The sequence below is a fragment of the Mustela erminea genome, chromosome 16 (assembly GCF_009829155.1).
Source record: "Mustela erminea isolate mMusErm1 chromosome 16, mMusErm1.Pri, whole genome shotgun sequence".
NCBI lineage: Eukaryota > Metazoa > Chordata > Mammalia > Carnivora > Mustelidae > Mustela > Mustela erminea.
This window is the reverse complement of record NC_045629.1, coordinates 8,561,674-8,574,548: the sequence shown is the minus strand read 5'-3', so window position 1 is coordinate 8,574,548 and position 12,875 is coordinate 8,561,674. Positions and strand designations below refer to the sequence as shown.

The 12,875-nt window shown below is 36.1% G+C and overlaps 1 non-coding gene across 1 annotated transcript; it reads left to right on the top strand.

Annotated features, from left to right (window-relative positions):
- The first annotated feature begins 266 nt into the window (after window positions 1-266).
- On the top strand, window positions 267-346 carry LOC116575604. Its single transcript, XR_004279863.1, has one exon. It is a non-coding gene; the product is annotated as a small nucleolar RNA SNORD115 (small nucleolar RNA).
- Window positions 347-12,875: the final 12,529 nt, after the last annotated feature.

Genomic DNA, 12,875 nt, shown 5'->3' with positions numbered 1-12,875 from the left:
TAATACTGGTTCTGTGCATGCTTTCTGGCAGACACAAACTAACAGAAGATGTACTGGGAGTGGTCAGAAAATAGTAAATAAGATGCGGATTTGGGATAAGTTTGCTCACTATCTCAACAAAATTGTATACAATCTACGTCAGTGAGGTGTCCAGCATAGAATAAATGGAAAATCATGTCTATCCTGGCATCAGATTTTTCCTAATCCTTCCCTAGTAAAAGCATATGCAAGTCCAAAAGCATGGTTGTGTGGGGAGTAGCTTTGCTGGGTAAATAATGAAAGCTTATATTGTCTTGAAGAGAGCTAATGACTAAAAATTATGCTCAGTTGGATTACATTGAGGCCCAATCTCAGTGACAATCCTGGACAGGATTTTGGGGTTCCTTTCCTCCTAGAACAGTGGTATTTGAAGCTTCAATTGGTCCCTTGCAGGAATCCCACATAACACTGACATGTCTGTGAAGTTCTAAATGAACAATGCATGCTCTTGTCCATACTTTGTGCTTTGTTAAATGATCCATATCTCCTAGCAGTAAGGTACACTTGGGGGTCATTCCCTTTTCTCTTGTGATTTTCAGTAAGACATTGTACCAGGGTTAATGATCTCAGGTGAATAGATTTCTTTGATCATAGATATATGCTAAATAGAACATGAGGCTAGTGATGAGTTCTGCCCAAAGGCAAGAGGATTTACTTATTTAAAGACTTTAAATACAAATATGTATATAATGTATTTCTCTGAGAGTGTCACTCTTAAAGGATCCTTTGGAAATAGAAATCTTTCCTTTATACCTGAAACTGATCAAACTCTAAATTGAGGAAATTTTTCCTTAAGTGGGACTCTCAAAAACATTCACCTCAGTCTCTATACAAGTTGAGGCCAACTGAGAAAACAATAGCATGACTAGTGGGTACATCTGGGGTTGAATTTTTGAGAATTTTGATAAAGGAAGCTGGAATTACATAAGCAAGAATTTATTGATGAGGAAACACTTTCTTGGGACATAAGACTTAATACCCTGGCCAGGACCAAGGGAATGGAGAAAATCACTGTTAGAGTGCTTTAGAAGCCTGGTAGAGGTTTATGGCCAATGCTGAGCAAAGTGAAGATGCCTGAAGATGGTAAAGGAAGACATAAAATGTTCAGAGAGGAGATAGATCCGGTACATTGGGAGCCAGGGAGCCAGGGAGCCAGAGAGGAATAAAAAAATACAAGAAAGCTTCTTGAGCAGGTATCCCAGATGCTCATGTGATCCAGCATGGATTTATAACCCTCCCCAAACTTACACCTATGGCCATAGAGGAGTGAAGATTCCCACATGACTAAGGCAGAAGAAGAAATGGCCAACCTCAGTTTAGAGATAGGTCCATTATGCATATGAGGGACAAGCTTAAACTGATGATAACTTCACTGCTTGGAGGAGAGGAACCTTGAAAGACAGTGGAGAGGAAAAAAAAATCTGAACTGGAGACCTGCAAGGAGTTCTCCTGGCCATTCACTTTGAGGGGAAGGAGAAGTAATCCAAGGGAAATCATATCCAGATGACTGGGTAGTGGCCAATGGCCTGGCCTGTAAGGGAAAGAAAAGTGAATGGCATTCTGAGATAAGGAGGTCTGGATGGAGATGTACAGACACACATACAAGAGTGAGCACTAAGGGCAAAGATTTTTGTATCACATCTTAACACCCTGCCAAAAATATTTACTAAAAAACAGTCATTGAACCACTACGTAGTCAAGATGATACAGTAACTTGGTTACAGCCAGCCTTTGTCATTGGTACCTTGGAATTAGCATAAGTTACACAATGGACACATAAGCATGGTGGCTTTGGACCCAAAGGCATGGGCTCCTACTTACAAGGCTGAAATAGCTACTGTTGCCTCTAAATGTCCAATTGTCAGCAACAAAGACTTAAGCTAAGTCCCTCATATGAAATAATTATACTTAAGGAGAACAACCTGCCCCTTGGACAAGCCACCTATGTTAGGCACTTCCTGCTCTGGAAAGGAAACAATTTATCCTCAAACACTTAGAGGCCTATTGAGGGTATGGGTGTGGGTTGCCTGGTGCTAATCTTCAGTCAACACCACTGGTGCTTTTATAAGGCCTGATTCATAGGCAGAGAAATCCATACAACATAGCATTCATCCAGGACATCCTCTTCACAGCACAAGAGGGGGCTATGGGCCTGTGGTCATAGAACTACAGTCATATCCTATACTGCACTACCTGGAAGTAGTGAGCTTCACAGAATACTGAAACAGTCTTCTCAAAGATAGCTAAGGGCCAGCTCTAAGGCAACACTTTGAAGGGATGGGGAAATATTGTTCACAGCATGACATACACATTAAATCAGAAACTTCTATATATTTGTTTCTCAATAGAGAGAATACATATGTCTACTCACCATCTCTCCAAAAGACCCACTGTGGGTTGTTGTGCTCTCCATTTCAATAACTCTGTGCTGGTGGTTCTGGTCCTCAGAGGTCCATACTCATAAGAGGACACATCAAGTGTTCTATTGAACTGCAAGTATGGCTGATGCCGAGAAACTCTGAACTCCTTGTGCCAGGATCCAGTAGGCAAAAAAAGGGATCATCAAGTGGCAGGAGTTACCAACCCTGATCTGCAGGAGGAATAAGGTTTCTCCTACATGGGGGAGTAGGGTAGTCCACTTGGATACTCCACTTGGGTGGCCCTATGGTAGCTATCAATGAACATGGGCAACAACTTTGGCCTGAAAAGTGAATAATCCCAAGGGTTCAGCACCTTGAATACAGAAGGTTTTGGTGAAATCACCAGGTAAGCCACCAAGACTTGTCAAGATGATAGTGGAGGGTGAGAAAAAGTCAGAATGGTTAATGCAAGATGGCAAGAATGAGAACCAGTTGTAGCCCAGACCAACCATAACAATGGGGACTTGTAGTTCTTCCTACTAAACTCTGACTTCTACATTCCTCTTTAAGAAAAGAGTCCCAGAGTCCCATCCATGTTGCTACAAAAGTTGGGTATTCATCCTTTCTGATGGAGACATAATACTCCATAGCGTTTATGGACCATATCTTCCTTATCCATTCGTCCATTGAAGGGCATCTTCGTTCTTTCCACAGTTTGGTGACTGTGGCCATTGCTGCTATAAACATTGGGGTACGGATGGCCCTTCTTTTCACTACATCTGTATCTTTGGGGTAAATACCCAGTAGTGCATTTTCAGGATCATAGGGAAGCTCTATTTTTAATTTCTTGAGGAATCTCCACACTGTTCTCCAAAGTGGCTGCACCAACTTGCATTCCCACCAACATTGTAAGAGGGTTCCCCTTTTTTCCACATCCTCTCCAACACACGTTGTTTCCTGTCTTGCTAATTTTGGCCATTCTAACTAGTGTAAGGTGGTATCTCAATGTGGTTTTAATTTGAATCTCCCTGATGGCTAGTGATGATGAACAGTTTTTTCATGTGTTCAGAGAGAGTCAATTATCATATGGTTTCACTTATTTGTGGAGCATAACAAATAACACGGAGGACATGGGGAGATGGAGAGGAGAAGGGAGTTGAGGAAAATTGGAAGGGGAGCTGAACCATGAGAGACTATGGACTCTGAAAAACAACCTGAGGGTTTTGAAGGGGAGGGAGGTGAAAGGTTGGGGGATCCAGGTCGTGGGTGTTAAGGAGGGCACGAATTGCATGGAGCATGGGGTGTGGTACAAAAACTATGAATACTGTTACGCTGGAAAAAAATAAAAAAGAAAAGAGTCCCACAGAATCATGGAAAAGTCAGCACCAAAATTACATGGACAAGTTGATCTGTGTGAGGTAAAGTTTAAACTTTGTTATACTGAACAAACTCATTGACCATATCAAAATGTAGCACTCAGGACTCCTCTACAAAGGATATAGTTGTCTGATGGCCTCAGTTGCTGGATCCACTACTGAGCTCTGAAGTCACACTTCAGATGGCTACTCTAGTTGTGACTGGGGTGGTCCAGGAGCAAGACCATCCCACTCTGCTGAGGGGTCAAGTGGTAACTAGCCCGAGGGTTCCATATTGGCCTGGTCCAATCTTTCTCTGAACTCTGCTGCAGTTCAAGTCTCTTTGGACCCAACACTTCCTTCCCTACCTCCAACCTACACTGCAGTCTGGAGCTTGTCCTCACCTTCTCCTGTTCCCTCCCTTAAAAATTCTCTTGCACTGCTGATCCCATTTGGGGTCTGCTTCCTAGAGGACCCAAGCTAAAGCAATAGAATTAAAATGTTATCTGTTATAATTTTTTTCTTTCTTTATATATTGATGTTATACTGAACAACTCATTGACCATATAAAATGTACATCTTAAATGTAATTATTTATAAATTAACATGTTAGTTTAGGTGGGAACATATAAAAATACTTATTGATATGTCGATGTTACTTTGGTGTGTCAGAGCATAAAACGACAGTGGATTGCCAACAAATTTATAGAGGATACTCAAAGGATTGTCAAAATTATCTTATGTTGGTCAGGGTTTTATTTTTTAATGATATATGCAGTCAATTTAATCAATCTAGATGACTATTCATTTCAAATTCACCAAAGGAAGCAATGTCAATTTTCACCAGCAATATTTTAACCTACGATTTTCTAAAAATTAGTCTTAAATACATGTAATCTCTAGTTCAAGTGCCTTATCCCTGCTGCTAAAGTGTATACATAAGTTACTCCTGAAAAAATTATTTGTGCTCTGATAATAATTATTATCTCTAACTCCTTTTTCCTTTAAAAGTGGGAACTGTGATGCAGGTATTCCTAATTAAATAGTCCATAGTCTAAAACAAAAACAAAAACCAGTTGCATGACATTCTATTAGACCAGGAGCAAATTAATTCAATAAACTGGGAGGATAAATTTTTATAGTATTACTTTAGTGTTAGCTGCAATTTTTTTTCTTAGGTTTTCTTCCTAATATTACCGCTTATTTTTGTATCAAGTTTTACTTTTTATTTTTTATTATATATATACTTTTTATTTATTTTATTATTTTTAAGATTTTTATTTGTTTATTTGAGAGAAAGTGAGCAGGAAGGAGAGGGAGAATGAATCTGAAGCAGATTCCAGGCTGAGCTCGGAGCCTGACAAAGGTCTTGATCCTAAAAAGGGGCTTTATCCCAGCAAGGGGCTTGATCCTGACCACAAGATCACAACCTGAGCCAAAACCAAGAGCTGGAAGCAATCACAGAGCCGCTATTTTACTTTTTAAAAATATTTTATTTATTTGTTGAGAGAGAGTGAGAGAAAGAGGACCTGTGTGCAAGCTGGGGGAAGGGCAGAAGCAGAAGGAGAGGGAGAATCCCAAGCAGACTCTCTGCTGACGGCAGACTCTCTGCTGAGGGCAGATTGAGCCCAACATGGGGCTCAATCCCAGGACCCTGAGATCATGGCCTGAACCAAAATCAAGATTTAGACACTTAACTGACTGAGTGACCCAGGTGTCCCTTATATATGTTTTTTTTTTTTCTTATATATGTTTTTTAAAGGATTTCTGGTTTTACTTTTATATCAGCAGATCTGTTTGTTTTGTGAATTGTTTATTGTCTTGTGAATATAGAGTCTATGATATTTTAATCTGTTGATTTAGTTGTTCAAAGAGAAATTACTGTGTCTTCATAGGTATTTTATACACTTTTTGATTCCTCAAGATCTGAGATTTCAGTAAAGTGCACACATTTTATGGGTTGACTGCAATGTCAGTCCAAACATCAATATCTAGGAACCAACAATGAAGAAATGAAAAAAAGGAAAACTCTACCAATTTTTAAAATTTTCACTTAAAATATTACTAAGAAGATATTTTTTAAAGACTGCTTTTTAAAAGATCATTCTCCTGCACCTATTAAACTATTGTTTTAAGTATATTATTTTTTTATTTTTGTTAACTATATTACATGTTAAGTAGGCTGGGACATATGAATATTCATAATATTGTCTTCTGGAGTTTCTCCTAACCTCTCCTTTTCCAAATATATCCTCATGCTGGAATACTTGAGTTTTATTTTATAAGAATGATCATGTTCTTCATCCATTCATCTACTGAAGGGCATTTCGTCTCCTTCCACAGTTTGGCTGTTGTGGACATTGCTGCTATGAACATTGGGGTGCATATGGATCTTCTTATCACTACATCTGTATCTTTGGGTTAAATACCTAGTAGTACAATTGCTGGGTTGTAGGGTAGTGCTATTCTTAACATCTTGAGGAGACTCCATACTGTTTATATCGACATGGATAGAACTGGAGGGCATTATGCTTAGTGAAATAAATGAATCAAAGAAAGACAATGATCATATTGTTTAACTCATATGTGGAACATAAGGAATAGCATAGAAGACATTAGGAAAAGGAAGGGGAAAATGAAGTGGGGGAAATCAGAGGGGGAGACAAACCATGAGAGACTATGGACTCAGGAAACAAATAGAGGGTGTCAGAGAGGAGAGGGCTGGTGATGGGTATTAAGGAAAGCATGTATTGCATGGAGCACTGGGTGTTATATGCAAACAATGAATGATGGAACTAAAATCTAACTAAAAATCTAACGAAAAAACTAACAACAAAAACTAATGATGTACTGTATAGTAACTAACATTACATAATAAAAAAGTAAAAAATAAATAAAAAATAAAACAATGATCATATTCCTCAAATAGAAGATATCTTTATGTTATGTTCCAGATGCAGACTACACCCCTGTATGGACACTAGCCAAGTAAAGCACAGCTGTCAAAAAATAATTTAGTGGAAAAAACTTAATGTCATTATTTATGCATTATCCATGTCATTATTAAGAAGTTTTGATAATAGTACATATTACTTCCTGAATTCAGAATTAATATTGGGAAATATTTACTTCAAGCTATTATTTCAAAATATAATAATGAGCCCATTTGTTTGCTTCCTCCCAAACTCCCACAGAGATGTTAGTATCTTTACTGTGAGGTTGTACAGACTGACTTGTCCCATCAATGTTCTTTTCTGTCTTTACATACTGTCACTTTTCCAATGCTTCCCAAGACCCAAAGTCAAATATTAATATTTTAGTTCAGATTTCTGTTTAATGCGTAAAACACCTCTTCAGTGTGGCAAGTTATAGATTACTAACCTGCTTTAGAACAATATGAATAAAAAGAAGAAAATTCACCATGAAGAATTTCTACTTTATTCCAAATGAGAAGTAGGTAGTATAGATGATTAGGGAGGTAATCATTGTTACCTCCAATTAATGTGGTCTAGGAAGGGACTCCACACTTTTGATCATACTGCATTAACCTTTCTCATGCAGGACAGTAATTACCATCAGGGCTGTTTTCTAGATGACAAAGTATATTTAGATATCACATGATCCTTAGGCAGCCTCTCAGAAATATTTGAACAAGGCTCGTGTGAACTCATCATAGAATTAAATGCCATAAAGCCCTCCTTATGCAATTTCACTAATGTCCTGACTCTGAAGCTTGATGGCCAGCCATCTCTGAGTAGTATCACTGATTAACATTCTCCCAAATGGATGTACAAAAGCAGAGTCTCCATGGGCCACAGTGACTCCTTCTTTGTGTCTCAGATGGTCTCATCTGCAGTGCCACACATTATGTGGTCAAAATTTCCTTCCTTTGTACTAAATACTTCTTTTGTTTCTTTCTTCTTATCTTTTCGGACATTGAATTTTAAAAGTGATCATTAAATAAGAGCCATTTGTGATGAAAAAAAAAAAAAGATTTTTAAAATGTGTTTAGTTAAGAAATGCTATTGGTCTCAAATAGTAAACAGAAATAAAATTGAAATCCCTAATCTCCAAACTACAGATGTGACTGAGTATCCTTGAAATCAAGTGTTCTAGAGAAGCTTCTGCAAGTTTGGTTTCCTTAGCCAATGAGGTACCTGATACCAGAAAGAACTGGGCAGATACTTGGGTGGGCAAATATATTACCTCGTTTTTCCACCCCCGCCATGGTGTCGAGAAAGGCTAGCTCCTACGTTCTTGACTTTGAGCCAAAGCTACAAGAAAAAGAAGGCGAGTATGCAAATTCATTTCTAATATAATAAAAATGAAATGAAATGAAATAAAAACTGGATGACTTGTTTACTATTATTTGTAGTGGTTATAAATACTCCTTTTTTCTTAACAAACAGTAGAATATCTGTGCCTAGATTTTCTTAGGTAGTCTGGCTTTATGGGTCATACATTGTTGCTCTTAGGCAGCTTCCTTTAGTTATCAGTCCAAAAACGTAAAGTCATTTTTAAATCACAGCTAATCTGCTGAATGTCAAAATTAGAAATGCCATAGAAATGTTGTTTTATATTAGTTACATTTTGTTCACTTTCCTATATTTTTTTATCTGTCTAGAAGATATGGTTTAACTAAAATTTACCTTTCTTTTTTTTTTCTCTCTCTCAATATAACAACTTCTTTGACTAAGGTCCTTTAAGTTAATTTATATTTGTAAACTGAAGGTTTAGCTGTAAGCACAAATATGACTTTGCATTTTATTTTTTTTATTATTTTTTAAATTTTATTTATTTATTTGAGAGAGAGAGATCACAAGCAGGCAGAGAGGCAGGCAGAGAGAGAGAAGGAAACAGGCTCCTCGCTGAGCAGAGAGCCCAATGCGGGGCTCGATCCCAGGACCCTGAGATCATGACCTGAGCCGAAGGCAGAGGCTTTAACCCACTGAGCCACCCAGGCCCCCCTATGACTTTGCATTTTATAAAGGTGAACAGTAATAATGAAATTAACCATTATGCAAATGTGTCAAGCAAGTGACACATATACTTTTTCTCTCACATTTGACTTTGAAAATTCTCAAATCTATAGAAAATGGAGAGACTATTACAGAGATTCACTAATTATAACATTTTACAGCATGCGCTTTATTTTTCTTTCCAGATGGATACACAGATACACACACATATACATACATATATAAATACCTACGTACGCACATACAAATGTCATACTTTTTGGGTAACAATTTAAAAATAACTGATAAACATCTGATACTTCACCTCTAAATATCTAATTAGGTATCTCCTAGCATTTTTCTACGTAAATGCAATACTATTTTCATAGTAAGGACATTTGACATTGATACAATATTACCTAATAGGCAGTACATACTTAAATTTTCACGATTATCCCAAAATATCATTTATAAATTTTTTTTAAAATCCAGTATCCTTTCAGAGATGGCTTGGTTCCCATGTTGCTTTTGTCTCTTTTAATCTAAAATGGTCCTTTCCACCATTTTTTTTTTTTTAATCTTTGGTGGTAGTGGCATTTTTGGAGTCCAGATTACTTTTAAAGCATGTCCCACAATTTGGATTTATCTGAGTTTTTCCCCTCATGATTTTATTCAGGTTAGAATTTTTGACAAGAGTACCACAGAGGTGGTATGTGCTTTCCATCGCATTCCATGAGAATGCACAAACATCATTTGTTCTATGACTGATAACATCAAGTTTGATCACTTGGTGAAGATGGAGTCTTATCAGACTAGTCCATTGCAAAGCACTGTGGTATGATGCTTTGAAAAGGCATGAGTACCCTGTTCTACAACAATTCTCAATGAATAGATGTGCCACTTCCACAAAAAAGCTTTTAAGAAACAATGTTTACCTGTTTTGTGTTTCCACTAACTGGATGCATAGATGCAAAGCCATAAGGGATGGTCTATAAGGGATAGTGGAGCCAAGCAATTGAAGAAGTATGGGCTTCTTAGATCACCACATTGAAGAAGGTTGCCTACTGACCTACAACTCCCAAGCTGGGACAATTCATGAGAAATAAAGCTATATATTGTCAAGACTAAAATTTTTGGTTTATTTGATATAGACCAAAATATTTGTAGCTAGAATTATTATAAATAATACATTTAGTTCAAAACTTTCAATACTTATATTTACATAATTTTGAAGTGCTGGTTTTCATTTGGATTTATTTTAATACTTGGGTTTGATAGCCCATAGCTGAGAAAGACATTTTACAAAATTATGTTTAAATCCAAAGGGAGGAAGGACATCATTGTGTGTACTAAGTGGATTTTGATACTGATTTTTCGATACCATTCATCCACTTCAAAGATTTTTTTCTTTGTGATTTAACTGGTAATTATATCAATCAGTTGTTCTTGTAAACTAACAGAGGTGTTCAATTTACATTTTAACAAATAGAATGAATATCCACTGCTATTATTCATTTAAAGTTTTTTTTTTCATTTAAAGTTTTTAAAGATTAGAAAATTGTTGCCAATTTTTCTAGGTCTATATTCACAATTATTTTTATGAGTAGCACAAACACTGTTTCAACTCAACTATTAGTTGAGAATGATGGAGGAAATTATTATGATGGAGGAACTATTCCAGAAAGCAATTTTAAAAATTCTCTTTCTATGGCAAGAGTTTCCTTTGAAAAGTAATAAAGTCATATGCATTTTTTTAAAACATCATTTGACTCTAGAGCGTGATGAAATGCATTTAGTATTTTAAAAGTTGGTGCTTAGTAACATAACATTAATCAAATTATAGAAAACATCTACAAATTTGGAATGTCATTTTTTAATTTGAAAAAGTAACATCTTTTGATTTTAATCTCCCTGATGGCTAATGATGATGAGCATTTTTTCATGTGTCTGTTAGCCATTTGTATGTCTTCTTTGGAGAAGTGTCTGTTCATGTCTTCTACCATTTTTGGATGTGATTATCTGTTTTTTGAGTGTTGAGTTTGAGGAGTCCCTTATAGATCTGAGATACCACCTTACACCATTTAGAATGGCCAAAATTAACAAGACAAGAAACAACAAGTGTTGGAGAGGATGTAGAGAAAGGGGAACCCTCTTACACTGTTGGTGGAAATGCAAATTGATGGCAGCCACTTTGGAAAACAGTGTGGAGATTCCTTAAGAAATTAAGAAATTAAAACTATCTTATGACCCTGCAATTACACTACTGGGTATTTATCCCAAAGATACAGATGTAGTGAAAAGAAAAGCCATATGTACCCCCAATGTTCATAGCAGCAACGGCCACAATAGCCAAACAGTAGAAAGAGCTGAGATGCCCTTCAACAGACAAATGGATAAAGAAGATATGGTCCATATATACAATGGAGTATTATGTCTCCACCAGAAAGGATGAATACCCAACTTTTGTATCAACATGGACAGGACTGGAAGAGATTATGCTGAGTGAAATAAGTCAAGCAGAGAAAGTCAGTTATCATATGGTTTCATTTACTTGTGGAACATAAGGAATAATATGGAGGACATTAGGAGAAGGAAAGGAAAAGTGAATTGGGGGAAATTGGAGGGAGAGATGAACCATGAGAGATTGTGGACTCTGAGAAACAAACTGAGGGTTTTGGAAGGGAGGAGAGTGGGAGGATGGGTGAGCCTGGTGATGGGTATTAAGGAGGGCACATATTACATGGAGCACTGGGTGTGTGCATAAACAATGAATCTTAGAACACTGAAAAAAATTAAATTAAATTAAAAAAATAATATTTTTACTTGATTTTAAAAAATAAAAAAGTAAAATAAAACTACATTTATCCACTACTTTTTAAAAGCACCTTTTATATATTAAATAATGGTAGATTTTAACATATAAAGTATATAAATGTTCTCTATGGCTTCAAAAAAAATAACATCTTTAAGTTCAACAATTCTTTTAGCTGCTTTGCCATGAAATAATAAGTGAATCATGTATTTAAAATACTTAATGATCATTTTCCATTTTGTTACAAAATACTGTTAATATTCTATCATGGTTTCAGGGTCTTATTTTGAAGTTCAACTGTATAGATCTAGATGTTGGCCTGTGGAAGTTTTGTGCATTCCTGGTTGCAGCTTCTTTGTTATAATAACTTGTCTATGAATTATTCAGTGAAAAAATATTATGAGAGGTTCTAGTTCTGTAACCTTATCCTGGCATCCTTTTTTTATTATAGTCAAAGAAACTGTGTGATTAATGATTACACTTCTACATCTTTCCACAAAATATAATTTTTTTATTAAAAGGATCATTCATTTCTTAACATCGTCTCTGATACTTCTTCCCTTTAACAATCCACACAAAAGTGTTTTTTTCTTACAATTTATAATTGATTCATAGGCTATTAAATACCACAGCTGTGACATGGTAGAAACATCTGTACACTTACAACTAACTGTATAGTTAACATTTGTCTGAAACTAAATAATTTATTCTAATACATGCTTTTTCAATTTTAAGTAATATTTTCTCTGCTTATTCTGATAATATGAGTATTTATGTACTCACAAAAGAATACACTTTACTTTACTTCCATGGTGTTATTCACTTGTGACTTCAGCCATTTTTATTGCTATAATAGGAAGAATTAATGTTTCTCCCACAGGATGTGGCTGTTTGTCTTCTGCTGTTAGTAAAATCCTTTAAAACTTTTAAAACTTTAGCATAAACTTTGGCTAAGTGGATTGTGTATGAATTAATTTGAACTTGGTAAAATATGTAGACATTTGTTTTTCATAACCTATTTATTCAGCTTTTAAATGCCTTGCATGTTGTTCTGGCATGACTTCATACCACGTTTTGCTAGTATCTGAGGACACCATATGTATTTTAAGAGATTTAGAAATCCATATTCTAAACAGCATTCTTGATAATCTAGGTTTTTTTTTTCTTTGCATGACTTCCTGTCAAACTTCCATGTGTCCTTACCTACAGCACAGCCATGAGAAACCAGATACAGAAGGCACATCAATGTGCCTATTTCTCACTGTGCCTGACATTATTACTTTATCTTTTGTCTGTGGTTTCTCTGCAGGATTCTTTTCTAGGTACCTTTTCATTTTGAGAAAGTTCATTT